We start from the raw sequence: 22,741 nt of genomic DNA on the forward strand, positions 1-22,741 counted from the left end.
CTCTCTCTCTCTCTTTGGCTCTCTCTCTCTCTTTGGCTCCCTCCTGTCACTGTAATTCTGGATGATATACTGCTCCTGCTGTGGACACAGTTGAGAATGATGATGATTCCTTGCTGTGTGAGTCCAGCCCACTCTCCTCCCCAGGGGGTGAACACAGGCTCCTTGTGCAGGAGATCCGAGTGCAGAGCTCAGTCTGAGCAGGCGGCGCAGCCACAGGCGGGAGTCCAGACAGAGACAGAGTCCAGACAGAGACAGACAGAGACGGAGTCCAGACAGAGACAGACAGAGGCAGACAGGATCCAGACAGAGTCCAGACAGGACTCCCTTCGGTTCAGCTTTGGTTCCAGGTTCAGGAGTTTTCATCCTCTGTGTTGTTGGTAAGTTTTTCTTTTTCTATTGCTGTTTGGGTTGGGGAAGGTGAGTTTTAGACCAGCTTTAAACAGGGTTCACTCAAGCTTTGCTTGCAGCTGCACCTTGTTAATTAGAGAATTGGTTTAAACCAGTTTTCAGGGTGCTAGAGTGAGTCAGTATAAAAGTGAGCCATCTTACAGTGCTGTCTTTCTTTGTACTGGAGTGCTACAGTGGAAGTTTGGTAAGTGAGGAAGTTCATTAAGGAGGGAGCGAGGAGCTCCTTTCATTTCCTACCTGTCCTCAGAGGAAGGGGAGCCCAGAGCTTCCAAAGAGCACAGCTGACTGGGAGAAGACTCGGAGGGCAGAGTTCCAGACTGGTAAGTATAAAAAAAACTTACCTCTGGTAAAAAAAAACCTGAAAGTGATGTCACAGGAAAGCTGTGAGCTGATTGGCTGGTGAGGAATAAAACATTGATAAAAATTGATAAAAACCCTAATTAACTAATTAATAAGTAGAGTAACTAAACCAGAGGGGGGAGATTACTGTATTTAGTTAGCATTTAATATTTATAGTAGGAATCTAGCACTAGGGACCATATAGTTAATTATAACAATTTAGTAAGGATTTAGTAAGTATTTATTTATTTGATATTAATTAACTAATTAGTGCTAGAAATGTCAGTTAGAGGGGTAAAGTGCTTCACTGTGAGGTGTAGGAGGTCCGTGAAGCATCCAGCGTTCCGGACGACTACATCTGCAGGAAGTGTACCCAATTGCAGCTCCTCACAGACCGCATGGATCGGTTGGAGCGGCAACTGGATGCACTTAGGAGCATGCAGGTGGCAGAAAGTGTCATAGACAGGAGTTTTAGAGAAGTGGTTACACCCAAGGTGCAGGCAGATAGATGGGTGACCGCTAGAAGGGGCAGGCAGTCAGTGCAGGAATCCCCTGTGGTTATCCCCCTCTCGAACAAGTATACTGTTTTGGATACTGTTGGGGGGGGATGGCCTATCAGGGGAAAACAGCAGCAGCAGTCAGAGCAGTGGCACCACGGCTGGCACTGTTGTTCAGCAGGAAGGGACAAAGCGCAGAAGAGCAATAGTTAGAGGGGACTCTATAGTCAGGGGCACAGATAGGCGCTTCTGTGGACGTGAAAGAGACTCCAGGATGGTAGGTTGCCTCCCTGGTGCCAGAGTCAAGGATGTCTCTGAACGGACAGGGGGCATTCTGACGGGGGAGGGTGAACAGCCAGAAGTTGTGGTACACATTGGTACCAATGACATAGGCAGGAAGAGTGATGAGGTCCTGCAGGGGGAGTTTTGGGAGTTAGGTAGAAAGTTAAAAGACAGGACCTCTAGGGTTGTAATCTCGGGATTACTCCCTGTGCCACGTGCCAGTGAGACCAGAAATAGGAAGATAGTGCAGCTAAACACGTGGCTGAGCAGCTGGTGTAGAAGGGAGGGTTTCAGATATCTGGACCATTGGAATCTCTTCAGGGACAGATGGGACCTGTACAAGAAGGACGGGTTGCATCTAAACTGGAGGGGCACAAATATCCTGGCTGCGAGGTTTGCTAGCGTCACTCGGGAGGGTTTAAACTAGTGTGGCAGGGGGGTGGGAACCAGAGCAGGAGGACAGCAAGTGAAATAAATGAGGGGGAACAAGTAAGTAAGGCCAGTAAGACTAAGAGGAAGAGCAGGCAGGGAGATGTTGCGGAGCACAGCGGGACTGGTGGTCTGAAGTGCATTTGTTTCAATGCAAGAAGAATAACCGGGAAGGCAGATGAACTTAGAGCTTGGATTAGTACTTGGAAATATGATGTTGTTGTTATTACAGAGACTTGGTTGAGGGAAGGACAGGATTGGCAGCTAAATGTTCCAGGATTTAGAAGCTTCAGGCGGGATAGAGGGGGATGTAAGAGGGGTGGGGGAGGTGCATTACTGGTTAAGGAGAATATCACAGTTGTACTGCAGGAGGACACCTCGGAGGGATCATGCAGCGAGGCAATATGGGTGGAGCTCAGGAATAGGAAGGGTGCAGTCACAATGTTGGGGGTTTACTAGAGGCCTCCCAACAGCCAGCGGGAGGTAGAAGAGCAGATATGTAGACAGATTTTGGAAAGATGTGAAGGTAACAGGGTTGTGGTGGTGGGTGATTTTAACTTCTGCTATATTGACTGGGACTCACTTAGTGCTAGGGGCTTGGATGGGGCAGAATTTGTAAGGAGCATCCAGGAGGGCTTCTTGAAACACTATGTAGATAGTCCAACTAGGGATGGGGCCGTACTGGACCTGGTAATGGGGAATGAGCCCGGCCAGGTGGTCGAAGTTTCAGTAGGGGAGAATTTCGGGAACAGTGAACATAATTCCATAAGTTTTAAGGTAGTTGTGGATAAGGATAAGAGTAGTCCTCGGGTGAAGGTGCTAAATTGGGGGAAGGCTAATTATAACAATATTAGGCAGGAACTGAAGAATTTAGATTGGGGGCGGCTGTTTGAGGGTAAATCAACATCTGACATGTGGGAGTCTTTCAAATGTCAGTTGATTAGAATCCAGGACCAGCATGTTCCTGTGAGGAAGAAGGATAAGTTTGGCAAGTTTCGGGAACCTTGGATAACACGGGATATTGTGAGCCGAGTCAAAAAGAAAAAGGAAGCATTCGTAAGGGCTGGAAGGCTGGGAACAGACGAATCCCTTGAGGAATATAAAGATAATAGAAAGGAACTTAAGCAAGGAGTCAGGAGGGCTAAAAGGGGTCATGAAAGGTCATTGGCAAACAGGATTAAGGATAATCCCAAGGCTTTTTATACATATATAAAGAGCAAGAGGGTAACTAGGGAAAGGGTTGGCCCGCTCAAGGACAGAGAAGGGAATCTATGTATGGAGCCAGAGGAAATGGGCGAGGTACTAAATGAGTACTTTGCATCAGTATTCACCAAAGAGAAGGACTTGGTGGATGATGAGTCTAGGGAAGGGAGTGTAGATAGTCTGGGTCATGTCGTTATCAAAAAGGAGGAGGTGTTGGGTGTCTTGCAAAGCATTAAGGTAGATAGGTGGCCAGGGCCTGATGGGATCTACCCCAGAATACTAAGGCAGGCAAGGGAAGAAATTGCTGGGGCCTTGACAGAAATCTTTGCATCCTCATTGGCTACAGGTGAGGTCCCAGAGGACTGGAGAATAGCCAATGTTGTTCCTTTGTTTAAGAAGGGTAGCAAGGATAATCCAGGAAATTATAGGCCGGTGAGCCTTACATCAGTGGTAGGGAAATTATTAGAGAGGATTCTTCGGGACAGGATTTACTCCCATTTGGAAACAAACGAAGCTATTCATGAGAGGCAGCATGGTTTTGTGAAGGGGAGGTCATGTCTCACTAATTTGATTGAGTTTTTTGAGGAAGTGACAAAGATGATTGATGAAGGAAGGGCAGTGGATGTTATCTATATGGACTTCAGTAAAGCCTTTGACAAGGTCCCTCATGGCAGACTGGTACAAAAGGTGAAGTCAAACGGGAGCAGAGGTGAGCTGGCAAGATGGATACAGAACTGGCTCTGTCATAGAAGACAGAGGGTAGCAGTGGAAGGGTGCTTTTCTGAATGGAGGGCAGTGACTAGTGGTGTTCTGCAGGGATCAGTGCTGGGACCTTTGCTGTTTGTATTATATAAAAATGATTTGGAGGAAAATGTAGCTGGTCTGATTAGTAAGTTTGCGGACGACACAAAGGTTGGTGGAGTTGCGGATAGTGATGAGGATTGTCAGAGGATACAGCAGGATATAGATCGGTTGGAGACTTGGGCGGAGAAATGGCAGATGGAGTTTAATCCGGACAAATGTGAGGTAATGAATTTTGGAAGGTCTAATGTAGGTGGGAAGTATACAGTAAATGGCAGAACCCTTAGGTGTATTGACAGGCAGAGAGATCTGGGCGTACAGGTCCACAGGTCACAAAGTGGCAACGCAGGTGGATAAGGTAGTCAAGAAGGCATACGACATGCTTGCCTTCATCGGTCGGGGCATAGAGTATAAAAATTGGCAAATCATGCTGCAGCTGTACAGAAATTTAGTTAGGCCACACTTAGAATATTGCGTGCAATTCTGGTCGCCACACTACCAGAAGGACGTGGAGGCTTTGGAGAGGGTACAGAAGAGGTTTACCAGGGTGTTGCCTGGTCTGGAGGGCATTAGCTATGAGGAGAGGTTGGATAAACTCGGATTGTTTTCACTGGAACGACAGAGGTGGAGGGGTGACATGATAGAGGTTTACAAAGTTATGAGTGGCATGGACAGAGTGGATAGTCAGAAGCTTTTTCCCAGGGTGGAAGAGTCAGTTACTCGGGGACATAGGTTTAAGGTGCGAGGGGCAAAGTTTAGAGGGGATGTGCGAGGCAAATTCTTTACATAGAGGGTGGTGAGTGCCTGGAACTTGCTGCCGGGGGAGGTGGTGGAAGCAGGTACCATAGAGACGTTTAAGAGGCATCTTGACAAATACATGAATAGGATGGGAATAGAGGGATACGGACCCCGGAAGTGCAGAAGATTTTAGTTTAGGCAGGCATCAAGATCGGCGCAGGCTCGGAGGGCCGAATGGCCTGTTCCTGTGCTGCACTGTTCTTTGTTCTTTTTTCTTTGCACAGTAAAGTTTGGTAAAGTTTGGAAACTGTGAGAATCTTCCAGTTTCCGATCAGTGGAAGTTCATCTGAGATCAAAATCATCTCAGTGAGAAACCCCTGACCCCTGATCCCAGCCGAATGCCCCTGACCCCTGATCCCAGCCGAATGCCCCTGACCCCTGACCCCTGCCTACTGCCCCAACCCCTGACCCCAGCCTCATGCTCCAACCCCTGACCCCAGCCTCATGCTCCAACCCCTGACCCCACCCTAATGCCCCTGACCCCAGCCCCTAATGCCCCTGACCCCAGCCCCTAATGCCCCTGACCCCAGCCTAATGACCCCAGCCTAATGCCCCTGACCCCAGCCCCTGACCCCAGCCTAATGCCCCAGCCCCTGACCCCAGCCTAATGCCCCAGCCCCTGACCCCAGCCTAATGCCCCTGACCCCAGCCCCTGACCCCAGCCTAATGCCCCTGACCCCAGCCTAATGCCCCTGACCCCTGCCTAATGCCCCTGACCTCAGCCTAATGCCCCTCACCCCTGCCTAATGCCCCTCACCCCACCCTTCTGACCCCTGTCTAATGCCCTGATCCCTGACCCGAGCCTAATGCCCCGACCCCTGACCTCAGCCTAATGCCCCTGACCCCACCCTCCTGACCCCAGCCTAATGCCCTGACCTACTAACTCCAGCCATGTCTTGCTAAAAAAGATTAAAAAGGTAAACGACAACATAAAAATAAAAGAAAAAACATACAAAAATGCAAAAAATAGCAAAGATGGTGAATAGGAGAGTTACAAAAACAGCAAAGATAATGAAGTCAGCATGACTTAGATAATGAAGTCAGCGTGACTAAGGGAAAGAGTAGGCAGGGAGCAGATGATGAATATAAAGGGACTGGTGGTCTGAGGTGCATTTGTTTTAATGCAAGAAGTGTAGTAGGTAAGGCAGATGAACTTAGGGCTTGGATTAGTACCTGGGAGTATGATGTTATTGCTATTACTGAGACTTGGTTAACGGAAGGGCATGATTGGCAACTAAATATCCCAGGATATCGATGCATCAGGCGGGATAGAGAGGGAGGTAAAAGGGGTGGAGGAGTTGCATTACTGGTCAAAGAGGATATCACAGCTGTGCTGAAGGAGGGCACTATGGAGGACTCGAGCAGTGAGGCAATATGGACAGAACTCAGAAATAGGAAGGGTGCGGTAACAATGTTGGGGCTGTACTACAGGCCTCCCAACAGCGAGCGTGAGATAGAGGTACAAATATGTAAACAGATTATGGAAAGATGTAGGAGCAACAGGGTGGTGGTGATAGGAGATTTTAATTTTCCCAACATTGACTGGGATTCGCTTAGTGTTAGAGGTCCAGATGGAGCAGAATTTGTAAGGAGCATCCAGGGAGGTTTTCTGGAGCAGTATGTAAATAGTCCAACTCGGGAAGGGACCATACTGGACCTGGTGTTGGGGAATGAGCCCGGCCAGGTTGTTGAAGTTTCAGTAGGGGACTACTTTGGGAATAGTGATCACAATTCCGTAAGTTTTAGAATACTCGTGTACAAAGACGAGAGTGGTCCTAAAGGAAGAGTGCTAAATTGGGGGAAGGCCAACTATACCAAAATTCGGCAGGAGCTGGGGAATGTAGATTGGGAGCAGCTGTTTGAAGGTAAATCCACATTTGATATGTGGGAGGCTTTTAAAGAGAGGTTGATTAGCGTGCAGGAGAGACATGTTCCTGTGAAAATGAGGGGTAGAAATGGCAAGATTAGGGAACCATGGATGACAGGTGAAATTGTGAGACTAGCGAAGAGGAAAAAGGAAGCATACATAAGGTCTAGGCGGCTGAAGAAAGACGAAGCTTGGAAAGAATATCGGGAATGTAGGACCAATCTGAAACGAGGAATTAAGAGGGCTAAAAGGGGTCATGAAATATCTTAAGCAAACAGGGTTAAGGAAAATCCCAAAGCCTTTTATTCATATATAAGGAGCAAGAGGGTAACTAGAGAAAGGATTGGCCCACTCAAGGACAAAGGAGGAATGTTATGCTTGGACTCAGAGAAAATGGGTGAGATTCTAAACGAGTACTTTGCATCGGTATTCACCGAGGAGAGGGACATGACGGATGTTGAGGTTAGGGACAGATGTTTGATTACTCTAGGTCAAGTCAGCATAAGGAGGGAGGAAGTGTTGGGTATTCTAAAAGGCATTAAGGTGGACAAGTCCCCAGGTCCGGATGGGATCTATCCCAGGTTACTGAGGGAAGCGAGAGAGGAAATAGCTGGGGCCTTAACAGATAACTTTGCAGCATCCTTAAACACGGGTGAGGTCCCGGAGGACTGGAGAATTGCTAATGTTGTCCCCTTGTTTAAGAAGGGTAGCAGGGATAATCCAGGTAATTATAGACCGGTGAGCCTGACGTCAGTGGTAGGGAAGCTGCTGGAGAAGATACTGAGGGATAGGATCTATTCCCATCTGGAAGAAAATGGGCTTATCATTGATAGGCAACATGGTTTTGTGCAGGGAAGGTCATGTCTTACCAACTTAATAGAATTCTTTGAGGAAGTGACAAAGTTGATTGATGACGGAAGGGCTGTAGATGTCATATACATGGACTTCAGTAAGGCGTTTGATAAGGTTCCCCATGGCAGGCTGATGGAGAAAGTGAAGGCGCTTGGGGTCCAAGGTGTACTAGCTAGATGGATAAAGAACTGGCTGGGCAACAGGAGACAGAGAGTAGCAGTGGAAGGGAGTTTCTCATAATGGAGACGTGTGACCAGTGGTGTTCCACAGGGATCCGTGCTGGGACCACTGTTGTTTGTGATATACATAAATGATTTGGAAGAAAGTATAGGTGGTCTGATTAGCAAGTTTGCAGACGACACTAAGATTGGTGGAGTAGCAGATAGTGAAGGGGACTGTCGGAGAATACAGCAGAATATAGATAGATTGGAGAGTTGGGCAGAGAAATGGCAGATGGAGTTCAATCAGGGCAAATGCGAGGTGATGCATTTTGGAAGATCCAATTCAAGAGTGAACTATACAGTAAATGGAAAAGTCCTGGGAAAATTGATGTACAGAGAGATTTGGGTGTTCAGGTCCATTGTTCCCTGAAGGTGGCAACGCAGGTCAATAGAGTGGTCAAGAAGGCATACGGCATGCTTTCCTTCATCGGACGGGGTATTGAGTACAAGAGTTGGCAGGTCATGTTACAGTTGTATAGGACTTTGGTTCGGCCACATTTGGAATACTGCGTGCAGTTCTGGTCGCCACATTACCAAAAGGATGTGGATGCTTTGGAGAGGGTGCAGAGGAGGTTCACCAGGATGTTGCCTGGTATGGAGGGCGCTAGCTATGAAGAGAGGTTGAGTAGATTAGGATTATTTTCATTAGAAAGACGGAGGTTGAGGGGGGACCTGATTGAGGTGTACAAAATCATGAGAGGTATAGACAGGGTGGATAGCAAGAAGCTTTTTCCCCCAGAGTGGGGGATTCAATTATTAGGGGTCACGAGTTCAAAGTGAAAAGGGAAAAGTTTAGGGGGGATATGCGTGGAAAGTTCTTTATGCAGAGGGTGCTGGGTGCCTGGAATGCGTTGCCAGCGGAGGTGGTAGACGCGGGCACGATAGCGTCTTTTAAGATGTATCTAGACAGATACATGAATGGGCAGGAAGCAAAGAGATACAGACCCTTCGAAAATAGGCGACATGTTTAGATAGAGGATATGGATCGGCGCAGCCTTGGAGGGCCGAAGGGCCTGTTCCTGTGCTGTAATTTTCTTTGTTCTTTGTTCAAAGTGTGACAAAACAGATAGAGCTGCAAAATGGAAGAATGCAAAATGGGAGAATGAAAAGTAACTTGCAAGGGATATTAGAATCAACATTAAAATGTTTACAATTGCAAGGAAAAGGAGCAACGTGGCTCCTTAAACTGGTTACAGTGACATTGTCAATGAAAAAGAGGAAATGTCAGACATTTTGAAGAATTACATTTGTCAGTATTTAGAGTTGAGAAAGAGGTCAGCATGCCAGACATCCCAAAAAAACTAATATTGAATCAGGGACAGGGGCTCACCAAAATTAACATGAACAACATAACATAATGAGGAAGATAATGGCACTAAAGAGTGACAAATCCCCAGGTGCAAATGGTTTCCCACCCAGGGTGTTAAAGGAAGTGGGTGAGAACATTGCAGATGCCTGAACAATAATCTTCCAAAACTCCCTCGATTGGGGAACCGTTCTTTTAGATTGGAAAATTGTGCATGTCACTTCATTATTTAAGGAAGGTGAGAGAGGGAAACCACGGAATTTTAGACCAGTTAGCCTGACATCTGTTGTTGGGAAATTACTCGAGTCTATAATTAATGATAGAGTGACTGAACACCTTGAAAAGATTCTGCTGCTCAGAAAGCCAGCATAGACTTGTAAGAGATAGGTCATGGCTGATGAAACTGATTGGGTTTTTTCCAAGAGGTCACCGAGGTAGTGGACAGGGGAGTGTCCGTGGATGTTATTTATAAGGACTTCCAGAAGACATTTGATAAAGTCCCACATAAGAGACTATTAACTAAGATTGAAGCTCATGAAATTGGAGGCAAATTATTGACCGGGTTAGGAAATTAGCTGAGTCGAAGGAGACAGAGTAGGGATAATGGGTTGGAACTCTAACTGGCAGAAGGTGACTAGTGGTGTACTGCAAGCATCTGTGTTGGGGCATCACAACTTAGATGATGAGATGGAAAGACATCCAAATTTGCTCATGACACAAAGATAGATGGCATTGTAAGCAGGGCTCATAAGATCATAAGAACTAGGAGCAGGAGTAGGCCATCCGGCCCCTCGAGCCTGCTCCGCCATTCAATAAGATCATGGCTGATCTTTTCGTGGACTCAGATCCACTTACCCGCGCTCCCACCGTATCCCTTAATTCCTTTATTGTTCAAAAAGATATCTACCTTAGCTTTAAAGACGTTTACTGAAGTAGCGTCAACTACTTCACTGGGCAAGGAATTCCATAGATTAACAACCCTCTGGGTGAAGAAGTCCCTTCTTAATTCAGTCCTAAATCTGCTCCCTCTAATCTTGAGGCTATGCCCCCTTGTCCTAGCTTCACCAGCCAGTGGAAACATCCTCTCTACTTGTATCTTATCTATTCCCTTCATAATTTTATATGTTTCTATAAGATCCCCCCTCATTCTTCTGAACTCCAATGAATATAATCCCAATCTACTCAGTCTCTCCTCATAAGCCAACCCCCTCAACTCCGGAATCAACCTAGTGAACCCCCTCTGCACCCTCTCCAGTGCCAGTATATCCTTTCTCAAGTAAGGAGACCAAAACTGCACACAGTACTCCAGGTGCGGCCTCACCAGTACCTTATACAGCTGCAACATAACCTCTCTGCTTTTAAACTCAATCCCCTTAGCAATGAAGGACAAAATTCCATTTGCCTTCCTAATTACTTGCTGTACCTGCAGACCAACCTTCTGCGATTCATGCACAAGGACACCCAGGTCCCTCTGCATAGCAGCATGCTGCAACTTTTTACCATTCAAGTAATAATCCTTTTTACTGTTACTCCTACCGAAATGAATGACTTCACATTTACTAACATTGTATTCCATCTGCCAGACCTTTGCCCACTCACTCAATGTATCTATGTTCCTCTGCAAAGTTTCACAGTCATCTGCACACTTTGCTCTGCCACTCATCTTAGTGTCATCTGCAAACTTTGACACCCTACACGTGGTCCCCAACTCCAAATCATCTATATAAATTGTAAATAATTGCAGTCCCAACACTGATCCCTGAGGCACACCACTAGTGACTGATTGCCAACCAGAATAGCACTCATTTATCCCCACTCTCTGCTTCCTGTTCGTCAACCAATCCTCTATCCATGCTAATACTTTACCCCTAACGCCATGCATCCTTATCTTATGCAGCAGCCTCTTGTGCGGCACCTTGTCGAAGGCCTTTTGGAAATCTAGGTACACCACATCCACTGGGTCCCCATTGTCCACCTTGCTCGTAATGTCATCATAGAATTCCAAAAGATTTGTCAAGCATGACCTGCCCTTCATGAACCCATGCTGCGTCTGCCCAACGGGACAATTTCTATCGAGATGCCCTGCTATTTCTTCCTTGATAATAGACTCGAGCATCTTCCCCACTACAGAGGTTAAGCTAACCGGTCTATAATTCCCCATCTTTTGTCTACCTCCCTTTTTAAACAGTGGCGTCACATCTGCTGTTTTCCAATCAGCTGGGACTACCCCAGAGTCCAGCGAATTTTGGAAAATTACCACCAGTGCACCTGCTATTTCTCCCACCATCTCTTTTAGAACCCTGGAATGCATTCCATCAGGGCCAGGAGACTTATCAATCCTTAGCTCCATTAGCTTGCCCAACACTACCTCTTCCGTAATAATGATTGTTTCCAGGTCCTCACCTACGTTCGTCTCTTTGTCAATTACTGGCATGTTATTAATGTCCTCCACTGTGAAGACCGATACAAAATACCTGTTCAATGCCTCGGCCATTTCATCATATCCCATAACTAAATTCCCCTTCTCATCCTCGAAAGGGCCAACGTTTACTTTAGCCACTCTTTCCTTTATATAGTTATAGAAACTTTTGCTATCTGTCTTTATATTCTGTGCTAGTTTTTTCTCATGTTCTATCTTACTTTTCTTTATAGCTCTTTTTGTGGCTTTCTGTTGATCTTTAAAGTTTTCCCAATCTTCTAGTTTCATGCTGTTTTTGGCCACTTTTTGTCCAAGATACAGCTAGGATCCGGCCACCAAAGGTTTCCATCCGGATGTAAACTGTACCTGGGCCGTTCCTCATCCTCACCAGGATGTCTGGAGATGAGAAATTTCTCTTTGTCCTCTTCTTGCAGATGGGCTTTTAAAAAAAGCACGCAAGTCAATTTCACAGCTGACAGCTTTTATTAAAAGCTGGCCAGAAAACCCCAAATCTGTCTGAAGTTGGGAACCAGCTGTTCCTGATGTCTGTAGCTGTCAGCTGTGAAACTGACTTGCAGTCTTTTTTTAAAAAACTGACCAACCATCTGCTGAGTGTTCCCACTCTCTACAACTGTCAGAGAGAGAGAGCGGGGACAGAGAGAGAGGGGGACAGAGAGAGAGAGAGAAAGGGAGACAGACAGAGAGAGAGAGAGAAAGGTGGACAGAGAGAGAGACAAAGGGAATAGAGAGAGAGAAAGGGGAACAGAGAGAGAAGGAGGGGACACAGAGAGCGAGGGCGACACAGAGGGGGGAAACAACACTGTTACGAACAAGGTGGGAGCAATGCACTGTCAATTCAGTCCCATCACTCCACAGGTCGCAGCATATTATTAAAGTTTTCCCACCCAACTGGAAAACAGCCAAATCCAACACTCCAGTAACCCCCAGAATAAAACAGACCCAGCAAGATATCTTCAGACAACAACAAATTAAGCATTTATTTTAAAAAACTGAATCTTAAACACTATTAAGATAAACATATGTCGAAAGGCCTTATAACTTCTTATTTTAACCTAACTCCCCCATTCACACACACATACACCCAAAACTAACAGTTAACTGGTTTTAAAAGTGGTGTTTTAAAAAATTAGCTGTTTCTTAAGAATAAATAAATAAGTAATGTGATATATGCAGGAAGGTAGCAAATGTCATCCCATTATTTAAGAAGGGAGGGAGAGAGAAAACAGGGAATTACAGACCTGTTTAGCCTTACATCACTAATTGGGAAAATGCTACAATCTATTCTAAAGGATGTGATAAATGGACACTTGGATAATAATAAGAACAAAGAACAAAGAAAATTACAGCACAGGAACAGGCCCTTCGGCCCTCCAAGCCTGCGCCGATCCAGATCCTCTATCTAAACATGTCGCCTATTTTCTAAGGGTCTGTATCTCTTTTCTTCCTGCCCATTCATGTATCTGTCTAGATACATCTTAAAAGACGCCATCGTGCCCACATCTACCACCTCCGCTGGCAACACGTTCCAGGCACCCACCACCCTCTGCGTAAAGAACATTCCACGCATCTCCCCCCTAAACTTTTCCCCTTTCACTTTGAACTCGTGTCCTCTAGTAATTGAATCCCCCACTCTGGGAAAAAGCCTCTTGCTATCCACCCCGTCTATACCTCTCATGATTTTGTACACCTCAATCAGGTCCCCCCTCAACCTCCGTCTTTCTAATGAAAATAATCCTAATCTACTCAACCTCTCTTCATAGCTGGCGCCCTCCATACCAGGCAACATCCTGGTGAACCTCCTCTGCACCCTCTCCAAAGCATCCACATCCTTTTGGTAATGTGGCGACCAGAACTGCACGCAGTATTCCAAATGTGGCCGAACCAAAGTCCTATACAACTGTAAAATGACCTGCCAACTCTTGTACTCAATACCCCGTCCGATGAAGGAAAGCATGCCGTATGCCTTCTTGACCACTCTATTTACCTGCGTTGCCACCTTCAGGGAACAGTGGACCTGAACACCCAAATCTCTCTGGACATCAATTTTCCCCAGGACTTTTCCATTTACTGTATAGTTCACTCTTGAATTGGATCTTCCAAAATGCATCACCTCGCATTTGCCCTGATTGAACTCCATCTGCCATTTCTCTGCCCAACTCTCCAATCTATCTATATTCTGCTGTATTCTCTGACAGTCCCCTTCACTATCTGCTACTCCACCAATCTTAGTGTCGTCTGCAAACTTGCTAATCAGACCTCCTATACTTTCCTCCAAATCATTAATGTATATCACAAACAACAGTGGTCCCAGCACGGATCCCTGTGGAACACCACTGGTCACACGTCTCCATTTTGAGAAACTCCCCTCTACTGCTACTCTCTGTCTCCTGTTGCCCAGCCAGTTCTTTATCCATCTAGCTAGTACACCTTGGACCCCATGCACCTTCACTTTCTCCATCAGCCTGCCATGGGGAACCTTATCAAACGCCTTACTGAAGTCCATGTATATGACATCGACAGCCCTTCCCTCATCAATCAACTTTGTCACTTCCTCAAAGAATTCTATTAAGTTGGTAAGACATGACCTTCCCTGCACAAAATCATGTTGCCTATCACTGATGAGCCCATTTTCTTCCAAATGGGAATAGATCCTATCCCTCAGTATCTTCTCCAGCAGCTTCCCTACCACTGACGTCAGGCTCACCGGTCTATAATTACCTGGATTATCCCTGCTACCCTTCTTAAACAAGGGGACAACATTAGCAATTCTCCAGTCCTCCGGGACCTCACCCGTGTTTAAGGATGCTGCAAAGATATCTGTTAAGGCCCCAGCTATTTCCTCTCTCGCTTCCCTCAGTAACCTGGGATAGATCCCATCCGGACCTGGGGACTTGTCCACCTTAATGCCCTTTAGAATACCCAACACTTCCTCCCTCCTTATGCCGACTTGACCTAGAGTAATCAAACATCTGTCCCTAACCTCAACATCCGTCATGTCCCTCTCCTCGGTGAATACCGATGCAAAGTACTCGTTTAGAATCTCACCCATTTTCTCTGAGTCCAAGCATAACATTCCTCCTTTGTCCTTTAGTGGGCCAATCCTTTCTCTAGTTACCCTCTTTCTCCTTATATATGAATAAAAGGCTTTGGGATTTTCTTTAACCCTGTTTGCTAAAGATATTTCATGACCCCTTTTAGCCCTCTTAATTCCTCGTTTCAGATTGGTCCTACATTCCCGATATTCTTTCAAAGCTTCGTCTTTCTTCAGCCTCCTAGACCTTATGTATGCTTCCTTTTTCCTCTTAGCTAGTCTCACAATTTCACCTGTCATCCATGGTTCCCTAATCTTGCCATTTCTATCCCTCATTTTCACAGGAACATGTCTCTCCTGCACGCTAATCAACCTCTCTTTAAAAGCCTCCCACATATCACATGTGGATTTACCTTCAAACAGCTGCTCCCAATCTACATTTCCCAGCTCCTGCCGAATTTTGGTATAGTTGGCCTTCCCCCAATTTAGCACTCTTCCTTTCGGACCACTCTCGTCTTTGTCCATGAGTATTCTAAAACTTACGGAATTGTGATCAATATTCCCAAAGTAGTCCCCTACTGAAACTTCAACCACCTGGCCGGGCTCATTCCCCAACACCAGGTCCAGTATGGCCCCTTCCCGAGTTGGACTATTTACATACTGCTCTAGAAAACCCTCCTGGATGCTCCTTACAAATTCTGCTCCATCTAGACCTCTAACACTAAGCGAATCCCAGTCAATGTTGGGAAAATTAAAATCTCCTATCACCACCACCCTGTTGCTCCTACATCTTTCCATAATCTGTTTACATATTTGTACCTCTATCTCACGCTCGCTGTTGGGAGGCCTGTAGTACAGCCCCAACATTGTTACCGCACCCTTCCTATTTCTGAGTTCTGTCCATATTGCCTCACTGCTCGAGTCCTCCATGATCTGATTGGGCAAAGTCAACATGGATTTATAAATGGGAAATCATGTTTGACGAACCAGTTGGAGCTTTTTGAGGATGTTTCTAACAGAATTGATAAAGGGGAGTCGGTGGATGTGGTATACTTGGATTTTCAGAAGGCTTTTGATAAAATCCCCCACAGGAGGTTAGTTGGCAAAATTAAAGCACATGGGATAGGAGGTAATATACTGGCATGGATTAAGGATTGGTTAACAGGCAGAAAGCAGAGAGTCGGAATAGACATGTCACTCTCACATTGGCAGGCTGTGACTAGTGGGGTACCACAGGGATCAGTGCTTGGGCCCCAGCTGTTCACAATATATATCAATGATTTGGATGTGGGGACCAAATGTAATATTTCCAAGTTCGCAGATGACACAAAATTCGGTGGGAATGTATGTTGTGAGGAAGATGCAAAGCGGCTTCAAGGGGATTTGGACTGAATTAGTGAGTGGGCAAGAACGTGACAGATGGAATATAATGTGGAAAAATGTGAGGTTATTCACTTTGGTAGGAGGAATAGATGTGCAGAGTATTTCTTAAATGGTAAGAGATTAGAAAGTGTAGATGTACAAAGGGACGTGGGTCTTGTCAATAAGATACTGAAAGCTAACATGCAGGTGCAGCAAGCAATTAAGAAGGCGAATGGTATGTTAGCCTTTATTGCAAGAGAATTTGAGTACAGGAGTAGTGAAGTTTTTTTTTAGTTTTAGAGATACAGCACTGAAACAGGCCCTTCGGCCCACCGAGTCTGTGCCGACCATCAACCACCCATTTATACTAATCTTACACTAATCCCATATTCCTATCACATCCCCATCTGTCCCTATATATTTCCCTACCACCTACCTATACTAGGGGCAATTTATAATGGCCAATTAACCTATCAACCTGCAAGTCTTTGGCATGTGGGAGGAAACCGGAGCACCCGGAGGAAACCCACGCAGGCACAGGGAGAACTTGCAAACTCCGCACAGGCAGTACCCAGAATCGAACCCGGGTCCCTGGAGCTGTGAGGCTGCGGTGCTAACCACTGCGCCACCCAAGTCTTGCTTCAATTGTATAGAACCTCTGTTAGATCGCACCTGGAGTACTATGTGCAGTTTTGGTCCCCTTACCTTAGGAAGGATATTATTGCCATAGAGGGAGTGCAGCAAAGGTTCACCAGACTTGTTCCCGGGATGACGGGACTGTCCTATGAAGAGAGATTGGGGAAACTGGGCCTGTATTCTCTAGAGTTTCATAGAATGAGAGGTGATCTCATGGAATCCTACAAAATACTTAAAGGGATAGACAGGGTAGATGCAGGTAAGATGCTTCCCCTGGCTGGGGAGTCTAGAACCAGGGAACACAATTTCAAAATAAGGGGGAAGCCACTTAGGACAGAGATGAGGAGAAATTTCTTTACTCAGAGGGTTGTGAATCTTTGGAATTCTCTACCCCAGAGAGCTGTGGAAGCTCAGTCATTGAGTATGATTAAAGCAGACATTGACAGGTTTCTAAATACCCATGACATAAGGGGATATGGGGATAGTGTGGGAAAAAGGCTTTGAAGTGGATGATCAGCCATGATCATATTGAATGATGGGGCAGGCTCGATGGACTGAATGGCCTACTCCTGCTGCTATGTTCCTATGAATTTCAATGCCAGTGTAATGCTAGGTGTATAGGCCGTACATCCCAAAGACTGGAGGATCGCATCAAACAACATGTCTCTTCCGCTGTTCGCAACGGGTAAGGTACAGGCCGCAGCCAACCAGCCCGTACGTGCAAAACTCAAAACAATGTCCGACATTAGATGTGATTCCGCGATTGGACAACATTTGCTAAATAATCCACAATGCGCTAAGAATTACGCTGACAACCAATTTAAGATTGCAGCAGATCTCGCAGTGTGGCGCATTTGCACGTTCCTGGGAACTAGATACATCAATACACTGGGCCCTGTTCTTTGCAGACAGAAAGAACGTATACAAACATTGCGCCTGTTTCAGCTGAACAAAATAAGTGACAGCCATTCGCTGGTTCATTCCTCAGGGCAATGCCTTGACCAATCAGAATCAAGCTGCCTGGTTTAAATTTTTAACAAAGCTTGGCAGTTAACTGTCAGTCACCGAAAATGGTGCATTCTCCATGGCAACGCCACTATCAATCAGTGTTCATTTGCCAACCAATCAGCACTCTCTTCTCATGCAGTATAAGTTGTTGTTTTCCCTTACATTGGTTATTCTTGTGATCGTCCTGATGAGTGATTGAGTTTTTTGAGGAAGTGACGACGATGATTGATGAAGGAAGGGCAGTGGATGATATCTATATGGACTTCAGTAAAGCCTTTGATAAGGTCCCTCATGGCAGACTGGTACAAAAGGTGAAGTCACATGGGATCAGAGGTGAGCTGGCAAGATGGATACAGAACTGGCTCTGTCATAGAAGACAGAGGGTATCAGTGGAAGGGTGCTTTTCTGAATGGAGGGATGTGACTAGTGGTGTTCTGCAGGGATCAGTGCTGGGACCTTTGCTGTTTGTAGTATACATAAATGATTTGGTGGAAAATGTAGCTGGTCTGATCAGTAAGTTTGCGGACGACACAAAGGTTGGTGGAGTTGCGGACAGTGATGAGGATTGTCAGAGGATACAGCAGGATATAGATCAGTTGGAGACTTGGGCGGAGAAATGGCAGATGGAGTTTAATCCAGACAAATGTGAGGTAATGCATTTTGGAAGATCCAATGCAGGTGGGAAGTATACAGTAAATGGCAGAACCCTTAGGAGTATTGACAGGCAGAGAGATCTGGGCGTACAGGTCCACAGGTCACTGAAAGTGGCAACGCAGGTGGATAAGGTAGTCAAGAAGGCATACGACATGCTTGCCTTCATCGGTCGGAGCATAGAGTATAAAAATTGGCAAGACATGCTGCAGCTGTACAGAACTTTAGTTAGGCCACACTTAGAATATTGCGTGTAATTCTGGTCGCCACACTACCAGAAGGACGTGGAGGCTTTGGAGAGGGTACAGAAGGGGTTTACCAGGCTGTTGCCTGGTCTGGAGGGCATTAGCTATGAGGAGAGATTGGATAAACTCGGATTGTTTTCACTGGAACGACGGAGGTGGAGGGGCGACATGATAGAGGTTTACAAAGTTATGAGCGGCATGGACAGAGTGGATAGTCAGAAGCTTTTTCCCAGGGTGGAAGAGTCAGTTACTAGGGGACATAGGTTTAAGGTGAGAGGGGCAAAGTTTAGAGGGAATGTGCGAGGCAAGTTCTTTACACAGAGGGTGGTAAGTGTCTGGAACTTTCTGCCGGGGGAGGTGGTGGAAGCAGGTACGATAGCGGCGTTTAAGAGGCATCTTGACAAATACATGAATAGTATGGGAATAGAGGGATACGGACCTCGGAAGTGCAGAAGGTTTTAGTTTAGGCAGGCATCAAGATCGGCGCAGGCTTGGAGGGCCGAATGGCCTGTTCCTGTGCTGTTCTTTGCTCTTTCTTAGAATTAGAATTCAAACATTACAGCGCAGTACAGGCCCTTCAGCCCTCGATGTTGCGCCGACCTGTGAAACCATCTAACCTACACTATTCCATTTTCATCCATATGTCTATCCAATGACCACTTAAATGCCCTTAAAGTTGGCGAGTCTACTACTGTTGCAGGCAGGGCGTTCCACGCCCCAACTACTCTCTGTGTAAAGAAACTACCTCTCACATCTGTCCTATATCTATCACCCCTCAACTTAAAGCTATGTCCCCTCGTGTTTGCCATCACCATCCGAGGAAAAAGACTCTCACTATCCACCCTATCTAACCCTCTGATTATCTTATATGTCTCTATTAAGTCACCTTTCCTCCTCCTCCTCTCCAACGTAAACAACCTCAAGTCCCTCAGCCTTTCCTCGTAAGACCTTCCCTCCATACCAGGCAACATCCTAGTAAATCTCCTCTGCACCCTTTCCAAAGCTTCCACATCCTTCCTATAATGCGGTGACCAGAACTGCACGCAATACTCCAGGTGCGGTCTCACCAGAGTTTTGTACAGCTGCAGCATGACCTCGTGGCTCCGAAACTCGACCCCCCTACTAATAAAAGCTAACACACCATATGCCTTCTTAACAGCCCTATTAACCTGGGTAGCAACTTTCAGGGATTTATGCACCTGGACACCAAGATCTCTCTGTTCATCTACAGTACCAAGAATCTTCCCATTAGCCCAGTACTCTGCATTCCTGTTACTCCTTCCAAAGTGAATCACCTCACACTTTTCCGCATTAAACTCCATTTGCCATCTCTCCGCCCAGCTCTGCAGCCTATCTATGTCCCTCTGTACCCTCCAACATCCTTCGGCACTATCCACAACTCCACCGACCTTAGTGTCATCCGCAAATTTACTAACCCACCCTTCTACACCCTCTTCCAGGTCATTTATAAAAATGACAAACAGCAGTGGCCCCAAAACAGATCCTTGCGGTACACCACTAGTAACTAAACTCCAGGATGAACATTTGCCATCAACCACCACCCTCTGTCTTCTTTCAGCTAGCCAATTTCTGATCCAAAGCTCTAAATCACCTTCAATCCCATACTTCCGTATTTTCTGCAATAGCCTACCGTGGGGAACCTTATCAAACGCCTTACTGAAATCCATATACACCACATCCACTGCCTTACCCTCATCCACCTGTTTGGTCACCTTCTCAAAAAAACTCAATAAGGTTTGTGAGGCACGACCTACCCTTCACAAAACCGTGCTGACTATCGCTAATGAACTTATTCTTTTCAAGATGATTATAAATCCTGTCTCTCATAACCTTTTCCAACATTTTACCCACAACCGAAGTAAGGCTCACAGGTCTATAATTACAAGGGCTGTCTCTACTCCCCTTCTTGAACAAGGGGACAACATTTGCTATCCTCCAGTCTTCCGGCACTATTCCTGTCGACAATGACGACATAAAGATCAAGGACAAAGGTTCTGCAATCTCCTCCCTAGCTTCCCAGAGAATCCTAGGGTAAATCCCATCTGGCCCAGGGGACTTATCTATTTTCACACTTTCCAAAATTGCTAACACCTCCTCCTTGTGAACCTCAATCCCATCTAGCCTAGTGGCCTGAATCTCAGTATTCTCCTCGACAACATTTTCTTTCTCTACTATTAATACTGACGAAAAATATTCATTTAACACTTCCCCTATCTCCTCTGATTCCACACACAACTTCCCACTACTATCCTTGATTGGCCCTAATCTAACTCTAGTCATTCTTTTATTCCTGATATACCTATAGAAAGCCTTAGGGTTTTCCCTGATCCTATCCGCCAATGACTTCTCGTGTCCTCTCCTTGCTCTTCTTAGCCCTCCCTTTAGATCCTTCCTGGCTAGCTTGTAACTCTCAAGCGCCCTAACTGAGCCTTCACGTCTCATCCTAACCTAAGCCGCCTTCTTCCTCTTGACAAGCGCTTCAACTTCTTTCGTAAACCACAGCTCCCTCGCTCGACAACTTCCTCCCTGCCTGACAGGTACATACTTATCAAGGACACGCAGTAGCTGCTCCTTGAATAAGCTCCACATTTCGATTGTTCCCATCCCCTGCAGTTTCCTTCCCCATCCTACGCATCCTAAATCTTGCCTAATCGCATCATAATTTCCTTTCCCCCAGCTATAATTTTTGCCCTGCGGTATATACCTGTCCCTGCCCATCGCTAAGGTAAATCTAACTGAATTGTGATCACTATCACCAAAGTGCTCACCTACATCTAAATCTAACACCTGGCCGGGTTCATTACCCAGTACCAAATCCAATGTGGCATCGCCCCTGGTTGGCCTGTCTACATACTGTGTCAGAAAACCCTCCTGCACACACTGGACAAAAACTGACCCATCTAAAGTGCTCGAACTATAGTATTTCCAGTCGATATTTGGAAAGTTAAAGTCCCCCATAACAACTACCCTGTTACTCTCGCCCCTGTCGAGAATCATCTTCGCTATCCTTTCCTCTACATCTCTGGAACTATTCGGAGGTCTATAAAAGACTCCCAACAGGGTGTCCTGTTTCTAACCTCGGCCCATACTACCTCAGTAGACGAGTCCTCAAACGTCCTTTCTGTCGCTGTAATACTCTCCTTGATTAACAATGCCACACCCCACCCCCCCCCCCCCCCCCTCTTTTACCATCTTCTCTGTTCTTACTGAAACATCTAAATCCCGGAACCTGCAACATCCATTCCTGCCCCTGCTCTACCCATGTCTCCGAAATGGCCACTACATCGAGATCCCAGGTACCAACCCATGCTGCAAGCTCACCCACCTTATTCCGGATGCTCCTGGCGTTGAAATAGACACACTTTAAACCAGGTTCTTGCTTGCCAGTGCCCTCTTGCGTTCTTGTAACCTTATCCCTGACCTCACTACTCTCAACATCCTGTACACTGGCACTACATTTTAGGTTCCCATTCCCCTGCTGAATTAGTTTAAACCCCCCCGAAGAGCACTTGCAAATCTCCCCCCCAGGATATTGGTACCCCTCTGGTTCAGGTGAAGACCATCCTGTTTGTAGAGGTCCCACCTACCCCAGAAAGAGCCCCAGTTATCCAGGAAACCAAAACCCTCCCTCCTGCACCATCCCTGCAGCCACGTGTTCAACTCCTCTCTCTCCCTATTCCTCGCTTCGCTATCACGTGGCACGGGCAACAACCCAGAGATAACAACTCTGTTTGTTCTCGCTCTAAGCTTCCACCCTCGCTCCCTGAATTTCTGTCTTAAATCCCCATCTCTCTTCCTACCTATGTCGTTGGTGCCTATGTGGACCACGACTTGTGGCTGCTCCCCCTCCCCCTTAAGGATCCCAAAAACACGATCCGAGACATCACGAACCCTGGCACCTGGGAGGCAACACACCAACCGTGAGTCTCTCTCGTTCCCACAGAACCTCCTATCTGTTCCCCTAACTATGGAGTCCCCAATGACTAATGTTCTGCTCCTCTTCCCCCTTTCCTTCAGAGCAACAGGGACAGACTCTGTGCCAGATACCTGTACCCCATTGCTTACCCCTGGTAAGTCGTCCCCCGCAACAGTATCCAAAAGGTATACCTGTTGTTGAGGGAAACAGCCACAGGGGATCCCTGCACTGCCTGCTGGTTCCCTCTCCTTCCCCTGACAGTAACCCATCTACCTACTTCTTTTACCTGAGGTGTGACTACCTCCCCATAACTCCTCTCAATAACCTCCTCCGCCTCCCGAATGATCCGAAGTTCATCCAGCTCCAGCTCCAGTTCCCTAACGCGGTTCTCGAGGAGCTGGAGTTGGGTGCACTTCCCGCAGATGCAG

At 46.4% G+C, this 22,741-nt stretch overlaps 1 protein-coding gene across 1 annotated transcript in view; it reads left to right on the forward strand.

The window, feature by feature from the left end:
- Nucleotides 1–232: 232 nt before the first annotated feature.
- slc1a3a (solute carrier family 1 member 3a) overlaps nucleotides 233–22,741 on the forward strand; it is a 687,310-nt gene continuing 664,801 nt past the window's right edge. Inside the window, exon 1 of the mRNA XM_068029072.1 lies at nucleotides 233–377. The gene's annotated coding sequence lies outside the window, so the exon portion shown is untranslated. The remainder of the gene's footprint in view (nucleotides 378–22,741) is intronic.

This window comes from Heterodontus francisci, chromosome 4, assembly GCF_036365525.1.
Source record: "Heterodontus francisci isolate sHetFra1 chromosome 4, sHetFra1.hap1, whole genome shotgun sequence".
NCBI lineage: Eukaryota > Metazoa > Chordata > Chondrichthyes > Heterodontiformes > Heterodontidae > Heterodontus > Heterodontus francisci.